This window comes from Arvicola amphibius, chromosome 9 (assembly GCF_903992535.2).
Source record: "Arvicola amphibius chromosome 9, mArvAmp1.2, whole genome shotgun sequence".
Taxonomy (NCBI): domain Eukaryota; kingdom Metazoa; phylum Chordata; class Mammalia; order Rodentia; family Cricetidae; genus Arvicola; species Arvicola amphibius.
In genome coordinates this window covers 62,860,004-62,869,107 of record NC_052055.2, presented here as the reverse complement: position 1 = coordinate 62,869,107, position 9,104 = coordinate 62,860,004, and the positions used below count along the sequence as shown (strand labels likewise).

The following is a 9,104-nucleotide window of genomic DNA, read 5'->3' as shown; positions in this document are numbered from 1 at the left end:
CTGCTTTCTGGAGAATCATAAGGACTTTGTTCTACCTTACTCAATTCTGCTGATTTGTAACCTGCCTCCTGATTTATTAGCATCAGTATAAAATGTACGGCTCTGATTATCAGAGCATCACGGATGATTCGAAGAAGAATCCAAGAAGTTCTCTTTATAAAGTTAAGCCTCTTGCTTTTTGGATAGTTATTAATTTCTCCCAAAAAATTAGCACAAGCTCTTTGCCATGGTTCATTGTCTTCCTATAACTATTTTATCTCATCAGCAATGAAAGGCATTATAATTTCTGCTGGGTCTATGCCTACTGATTGACGAAGTCTCAATTTACCTTTTGTAATTAATTCAGAGACTTTTTCCACATAAGTTTTTAATTTTTTACTTGGTTTACGTGGTAAAAAGATCCATTGTAAAGACAATTCTCAACTTCATATAAAAAAAAAAAAACAAAAAATCTAGGATACCTAAAACAATCCAGAATAAAAGAACTGCTGGAGGTGTCACCATCCCAGGTCTCAAAGTACTATAGAACTTTAGTAGTAAAAGCCACATGGTATTGCCATAAAAAATAGACAGGTCAATAAATGAAATGGTATTGAAAACACAAACATAAGTCCATTCATCTATTGACAACTGATTTTTTATAAAGAAGCCAAAAATACACAATGAAAAAAGAAGATATCTTCAACAAATGGTGCTCATCTAATTAGATATTTGTATGTAGAAAAATGCAAATAATCCATATTTATTAACCTGAATAAAACTCAAATCCAAGTGGATCAAAAAAGTGGATAAAACCAGATACACTGAATCTGATAGAAAACAAAGTGAATAGCTTTAAACACATGGACACAAAAGCTAACAGAACACCATTAGCACAGTCACTTAGATCAACAATTAGTAAATGGGACCTCATGAAACTGAAAAGCTTCATAAGCAGATGACACCAAGCAGCAGCCTACAGAACGGGAAAATGCCGTGGGAACTCATTCAGCCAATAGCCTATAAGATATCATCCCTCTTAAGCATGTTCACTTTTACTATAAATGCTGACGTAAAACTCACGAGGCCTCTCTCTTGGCCTTTTAACTGGGTGGAGGTAATTCACTGCCAGCTCTGGAACTGCCTGGAGGTAAGCAGTTGGCTCATGCTTCCACCAAGTAACTTGCAGCAAGATGCCCACAAATCCTATTCAAGTGCTAGCCCTCCTAAAAAGGCCAGAGTTTGTGCTGCCAGCACAAACCAGGAAGCCGTTTTTTTAAAGAAGCCATGCAGATTTGCCACTAAAACTGAATCAGAAAACCTCTTAAAGGAGCTGCAGTACCCCTGCTTGCTGCCAGCCCACCTGAAAGAATTCCTTTCCAAACTCTCTCAGGTTTTATGTGGGTGTAGTTGTCCATATTATGGTGCCACTTTGTAGGCAGAGACTGTTCTTTTGTTTCCCAGCCACCAAGACCCGAAATAATCACAAGAAACTATATTAATTGCAACACTGCTTGACCTATTAGTTTAGGCTTCTTATTAACTCTTACAGCTTAAATTAGCCCATTCCTATTATTTTGTATGTGTTGCTCTCCCTCTCTCCCCCCCCCTCCCTCTCTCTCCCTCCCTCCCTCCCTCCCTCCCTCCCTCCTTCCTTCCCTTCCTCCCTCCCTTCCTCCCTCCCTCCCTTTCCACTTCTGTTCGGATTTCCCTGCTGGCTTTACTCTGTTAAGCCTTTGGCCGAAAGGAGCTTCTTTATTTAACCAATGGCAATAAAACATACTCACAGCATACAGAGGGTAATCCCACATCAGGAAAAGACTTTAATCAACTCCACATCCAATAGAAAGCTAATAACCGATTCAGGCCAGGGCCCACCACCCTGTGCCCTGGCCCGGCCCCTGCCCAGACCCTACTCGCCAGGCCGAACCCTGGCTCACGGGAGGGGAGGGCGCTGGGGCTGCGACAGGACCGCCACCTCCGCTGGGCGGGGCCGCTGGCCAGGAGCAGGCTCCCGCGCAAAAGCGCCACCCGCCACCTCCACCCCCTGCGGGTCCCGGGCGGCCACCGGGAAGTAACACTTTGTTCTTTGACCAGGGTGCGCAGGGCAGGGAGGCGGCGGCAGGGAGGAGCCCCCAGCCCCGCCCAGCGGCCGACCCGAGCTGGCTCCCCCGCCGCTGCCGCTGCCCGTCCTGCTGGTGTGATCAGATTCACGCCCTTCCTGGCTTGTGTTCCCGGGCGGTCTCAGGCCTCACCGGCCCCGTGCGAGTGCCCCGGCAGGCTCCGAACCCGGTATCCCCGAGGCAGCCTGCTTCATTTGTGATCCGAGAACCTGGTGCAAGCGAGACCTGGATTTTCCGATCTGGTTGGCTTGAGCCCCGTGGAGCCAGGTTGCTACCCCTCATCTCCCAACCCCAGGCTGTTGGATGCCCAGAACCTGTAGGCCGCACTGTGTACTTATTCTTAACCTAGAGGGTGCTGGGGGGTGGGGGAACCTGATGTGGCACCAAATGAAATAAACAAAGCTTCTCAGCCCACAGGTCCCCCACCAGCCAAGTCCCCTGGACTCCCACAGCCAGCGTTTCTTGCACCGGTGGTGTTTAGCATGCAAATGAACACGCCTTCTCAGCCCTGCCAACACTTCTACCCTAGCCTGGCACAGCCCCGGAGCAATGCAGCCTCCCGAGTACAGAGTGCAGCCCCTGCCCGTCCTGGCCCAGCTACCCATGTCTACCCTGCTGGATCCCAAGTAATGATGATCCCTTCCCAGATCTCCTATTCAGCCTCCCAAGGAGCCTATTATATCCCTGGACAGGGGCATTCCACATATGTTGTCCCAACAATAGTACCCTGTGCAACCAGGGGCTCCAGGCTTCTATCCCGGTGCAAGCCCTACCGAGTTTGGGACCTAGGCTGGTGCCTATTATCCAGCCCAAGGTGTGCAGCAGTTTCCTACTGGTGTGGCTCCTGTCCCAGTTCTGAAGAACCAGCGGCCCCAGATTGCCTCTAAGAGGGAGCAGAAAACTATCCGAATTCGAGACCCAAACCAAGTGGGGAAGGATATCTCAGAAGAGATCATGTCTGGGACCTGCACTGCCTCCACCCCTACTCCTCCCCAGATGGGAGGCAATCTGGAGCCTTAGCCCAATGGGGAGTCGCCTGGGGTTGCTGTCATTATCTCTGCCAGATGACCAGCCACAGGGAGCAGCTATTGGGGGGCTGCCAGGACTTCCTGGCCCAGAGCACAGCCCTGGTACAGAATCTCAGCCTTCATTACCTTCTCCAACCTCATCACCACCCCTAATTATGGAGCCAGGATCTGAGTCTAATCTTGGAGTCCTCTCTATTCCTGGGCACACTATGACAACGGGGATGATACAAATGTCTGTAGAAGAATCGACCCCCATCTCTTGTGAAACTGGGGAGCCATATTGCCTCTCTCCAGAACCCACTCTTGCTGAACCCATACTGGAAGTAGAAGTGACACTCAGCAAACCCATTCCAGAATCTGAGTTCTCTTCCAGTCCTCTCCAGGTTTCCACGTCCCTGGCACTTCACAGGGCGGAAACTCATGAGCCCAATGGCATGGTCCCATCCAAGGATCTGGAACCAAAGGTGGAGTCAAGCACAGAGCCATCTTCCCCCCCCCCCCCTTTTAGTTTGTGCTTCTGAATCACCTGTGCCCATTGCTCCAACTGGCCAGCCTCAGGAACTGCTAAATAGAGCCCCTCACCACAGCTGTGGACCTGAGCTGTGACCCAGTCAGTGAGCCAGAGGCACAGGTAAGGAGGTTTCATCCATGGTACCAGTCACCATTCCCTCTGCCACTCCACCTGTGGCTCCTTCAGATACTTCTCCTGCTCAGGAGGAAGAAGTAGAGGAAGAAGAAGAGGGCGGGGAAGCTACGAGTGAGAAGGTAGCCAAGGAACTCCCCCTCGACGGCACTCCTGAACCAGCCCAATTGTCTCAAAATTTGGAGGTGGCAGCAGCCACCCAAGTGGCAGTATCCGTGACAAAGAGGAGGTGGAAAATTAAAGAGCTAAATAAGAAGGAGGCTGTGGGTGACCTTCTAGAGGCTTTCAAGGAGGTGGACCAGCAGTACCAGAAGTAGAGAATCAGCCTCCCACAAGCATCAACCCAAGCCCAGAGTCTGAGGGCAGCACTGTGCCCTACTGCCTGAGGAAGCAGATGGAACCTGGGACTCTAAGGAAGACAAATTTCAAAATGCTGAGACTATCCAGCCTGGGGAGCAGAAGTATGAGTACAAGTCGGATCAGTGGAAGCCTCTGAACCTTAAAAGAAAGAAGCTTTATGACAGGGAATTCCTGCTGGGCTTTCAATTCATCATTGCCAGTATGCAGAAACCAAAAGGATTGCCCCATATCACCGATGTGGTACCGGACAAGGACAATAAAACACCACTTTGGCAGCTGAATCCCTCCAGGCTACCTGGCATAAACTGCGGCCCAGATTTCACTCCGTCTTTTGCCAACCTTGGCTGACCAAGCCTCAACAACCGTGGGTATGCCAGGTGGTATGCCGAGGGGGGGGGGGAGCTATTCCGAGGGTCGCAGTCGCTCTCAGCACGGCCACGAAAGGAAACACACAAGATCATTTCCTCAGTCATAATGACTGAAGACATAAAACTGAACAAAGCAGAGAAGGCTTGGAAGACAGCAACTGACAAGGATCAAGAGGAAGAGGATGCTGATGGAAGCAAAACCCAGGAACTGTTTCGCAGGGTGAGCTCCATCCTGAACAAGCTGATACCCCAGATGTTCCAGCAGCTGATGAAGCAGGTAACACAGCTGGCTATTGACATGAGGAATGCCTCAAAGGAGTTATTGACCTCATCTTTGAGAAAGCCATTTCAGAGCCCAACTTCTCTGTGGCTTATGCCAACATGTGCCGCTGCTTCATGGCGCTGCAAGTGCCCACTACAGAAAAGCCAACAGTGACTGTGAATTTTCAAAAACTGTTGTTAAATTGATGCCAGAAGGAATTTGAGAAAGACAAAGATGATGATGAAGTTTCTGAAAAAAATAAAAAGAGATGCATGGAGCTGCTACAGCAGAAGAATGGGGACGCCTGAAAGAAGAACTAGGAGAAGCCCGGGACATACCTCAGCAGTGCTATTTGGGGAATATCAAGTTCATTGGAGAGTTATTCAAGCTGAAGATGTTAACAGAAGCAATAACGCATGATTGTGTGGTCAAACTACTTAAGAGCCATGATGAAGAGTCCCTGGAACGCCTCTGCCGCCTCTTCACCACTATTGGCAAAGACCTGGACTTCGCAAAAGCCAAGCCCCGAATGAATCAGAATTTCAACCAAATGGAAAAGAAAATCATTAAAGAAAAGAAGACCTCATCTCGTATCCGTTTTATGCTGCAGGATGTACTGGATCTGCAGCAGAGCAATTGGGTGCCACACCGAGGGGATCAGGGTGCCAAGACTGTTGAGCAGATGCACAAGGAAGCTGAGATGAAAGAACACCGAGAACATATCAAAGTGCAGCAGCTCATGGCCAAGGGCAGTGACAAGCATTGGGATATGGTGTGGGACAACTGTATTCTGACAATTATATTTTAAATAAATGCTGATTGATTTTAAATAAAGGCAGGAAGTATGGGGGGGGACAACCAGACAGGGAGTAGAGGCAGGTCAATGAGAACAGGAGTATTCTGAGAAGAAGAAAGCTCTTTCTGTAGTTGTGAGCCCGCCACAGAAGAAGCGAGAAGTGACTGCCTCGATGAAAAAGGTCCCAAGCCCTGTGGCTAGCATAGACAAGAATAATGGGCTAATATAAATTATAAGAGTTAATAAGAAGCCTGAGCTAATGGGTCAATCCATTTATAGTTAATGTAGACCTCTGTGTGATTTCTTTGGGACTTAACGAGTGCGGGAACTGGGCAGGACAGAAAACTCAGTCAACAGGGGTGGCCCTCCAGGCCTGCCCATCAACTGTGGCCTTCCACTTGTGGATGATGGTGACTGGAATACTGTCCCCATTAACAAAGGCAGCTGTCCCATTGACACCTCACGGCTCACCAAGATCACTAAACCTGGTTCTATTGATTCTAACAACCAACTCTGCACCAGGAGGGTGACTGAGTTGGGGCAAGGGCAGCAGTGGGGGCTCAGGAGCCAAGCCCTCAGACATAGCATCAGAAGCCACTCGTCCAGCTACTAGTACCTTGAATCGCTTTTCTGCTCTTCAACAAGCATTACCTACAGAGAACACAGATGACAGGCGTGTTGTACAGAGGAATAACTTAAGCCTGGATTGAGGTGAGAAAGCTGGGGACTGGGGAGACCGACTAGAGTGGAGTGAACGGGGAAGTGACCGTGGGAACCAACTTGATCCTGCCAGAACACCAGCCACCAAGTTAAGTTTTAGCAAGGAAGTGGAGGAGCCTGAGGGACTGCGCAAGGCAGCTAACCTCACAGAGATTCATGGTTGGGATCCTGTGAAGCAGGAAGCCACTCTCCCACCAGTGAGCTCTCCAAAGGCTGCACTCTCTGAGGATGAGGTGGAGAAGAAATCCAAGGCCATCATTGAGGAATATCTCCATCTCAATGACATGTACTCAGATGTGAAAAAATGACATCGTGAAATTTACAGGAAAGTAGAGAGAACTAGAAAAAAATCATCCTTGATGAGGTAACCCATACCAATTCAGTTATTGATGGCGTAAATCACAAACAATCCCACACCAGTTTGGAATTATGATTAATAGAATGGTTATTTATTTAAAGGGAAAAACTTACAGATCACTGTCCCAGACAACAGCCCTCTGCACAATCAGGAAAGGAGCCTCGTCATCAGAAGCGGAACCGGAAGCCAGAGAGCGAGCGGAGGGAAGTGGCCACATTTTTAAAAAGAGAGACCATGCCCCAATGGGCTGGTATCTCAGCAGCTATTGGCTGAAGGAGCAGAAGGAGCTCCCGCAACACCTCCCCCTTTTGTTTAAGTCAGAGAGTTCTAAACCTACTATGAAATTATATACAATAAGCACAAATATCCTATTCCAACTAGCTTAAGTCTTGTATAATAAATAACTTGGCCAAGTCATGAGAGGAAAAGTAACTACATTTATATAGCCTTCAACCCCATCGAAGATCTGAGAAGGAAAATAATGTTACCTGAGTAATTAGGAAGTGCATTCAAACAACTTCTAAAACATGAAACAAATCACAGAGACAACTAGCTACCTGGACAATCACCCAAAGTCACGTTTGCAGCGTTGAAGCAACCAACTTTGGCTAAGGCCTAACGTAATACCATTTTCAAAGGCAAGAAACTTTTCAGAACTATCTTACACTGTCTTGGCAGGACATGACAGTCCTGTTTTATCCATTTATGGATACTGTGTATCTGTCAGTGGCTGAGGTATGAGCATTTCTTTGCACAAAGGCCAGTTCTGCCAAGAAGAAAGGCTCCACTTTGGTGCTCAACATTCTCTCGGGAATAGATCGGTGTTACCAGGAGCAATTGTGTCTCACTACCAAATTATTTGTCTACGATGGAACTCTGAGTTAAATTAAAGGCCATTTTCTACAGCTCTTTGAAGAGGTTAAAGATTATCTATTCTGAGTATAATCTCTATTTATCTAACAAACCTGATTAGTCTAATTATAAATGACAAACATAGATGACTACTGATCTATATAATTCTCAATACCTATCTAACTTAAAGACTAAGACAATAAACAACTGTGCAATAAATGAGGAAAATATGACCTCCAAATATAAACAATGTACAAATATACAATGCAATATGGTAAATAAATACAATATATATATATCAATACAATATATATCAATACATAAATGTTTTAAACAGAGGTAGAAACATGCATGCATACAATAGTCAATATAATTTAACTTTGTATCAATATACAAGAATTGATACCAAATTATTTGTCTAAAAACAGTAACTCACAATTACAAATCTATTATCCCATCATCCATTTTATCCCTCTTTTTTTTTCAAAAAGATCCCTGAGCTTATAAAATTCCTCCCCCAACCCCCCAACTCTCAGCCATATACTAATTATAATCAACCCTTAAATAATGTCCCTAAACCCAAGGACAAACTTTACGGGGAGAGGGGACGTCGTCCTCTAGAATTACTTCCAGCTGTCATGGGGGCAACGTCTTTCTGGGGGATCCTATGAAAGTAAAATGATGGTTAAATTCCAAGATCAATATCTTTTAAAATTGCAAATAGTCTCTGAGTATTTTGTGTAGGTCTGGCCAGAATGTTGTACAAGATGTGCACCATTTCAGCTAACCAAGTTGGAACTGTCTTGTGCAGCTGGTACCCAAAACAGGTCTTGTAGTCTTGTAGTAGCGCTATCAGTATCATGACGTCATATCAACCAGGTGGAGTTGTTGCTATGGGGCCCCATCTTCTTCCTGGAAACTTCAAATGTCGCTGCAGGAAAAACTCATTGTTCATTGTGAAAAGCTTAAACATTAATCATATAGACATATACAGACATACATATATTCAATGAAAGGCATGATAGATATATATGTTCAATGAAAAGTATGAGAGGTATGAAGAAAAGCAAAGATGTTTTCTAAACTCATATTTCTTTCTGTCCCATATCATGGCTCTTGACAGGAGATAGAAACTCCAGAAATTCTGGGTTTTCCTCTTAACAACAGGCTTGGAATTAGAGAGGGACTGAGCTAGAGTCCAACTCCAAAACCAGCTCTATAAATTTAGAAATATGATTTAGTATATTCTACTTACGGAATCTATTCAGTTTTCTTGATAATCCCTATTGGGCAGTTATTTTTCCATCTGTCAGTATTCAAACATCCAGGGTCCCTTGAATTTTTCAAAGATGAATATTTACCTGTGGAGATAAGAACAGAACCCTGCCACCATTCTATATGTTTTTCTTACCACCTATATGAATATCATCATTGTGGATGAGCTGTCATTTCACCTTTCCAAGAGGTTTCTCCTCTTCAAATTGAACCTTTATTAATTTTGATGGTATCCACAATTTTTCTTCTCCTGTGGAAACAAGAGCAAAACCCCTTCCCCAACGTAGCACATCTCCTGGCTTCCATTGAGAGGTCAGCACATCTTTGAAATAAATTGGTT

General features: G+C 45.7%; 1 pseudogene; it reads left to right on the top strand.

Moving 5' to 3' along the window:
- Window positions 1-2,498: 2,498 nt before the first annotated feature.
- On the top strand, window positions 2,499-6,712 carry LOC119822999 (annotated as a pseudogene).
- The last annotated feature ends 2,392 nt before the right edge of the window (window positions 6,713-9,104 follow it).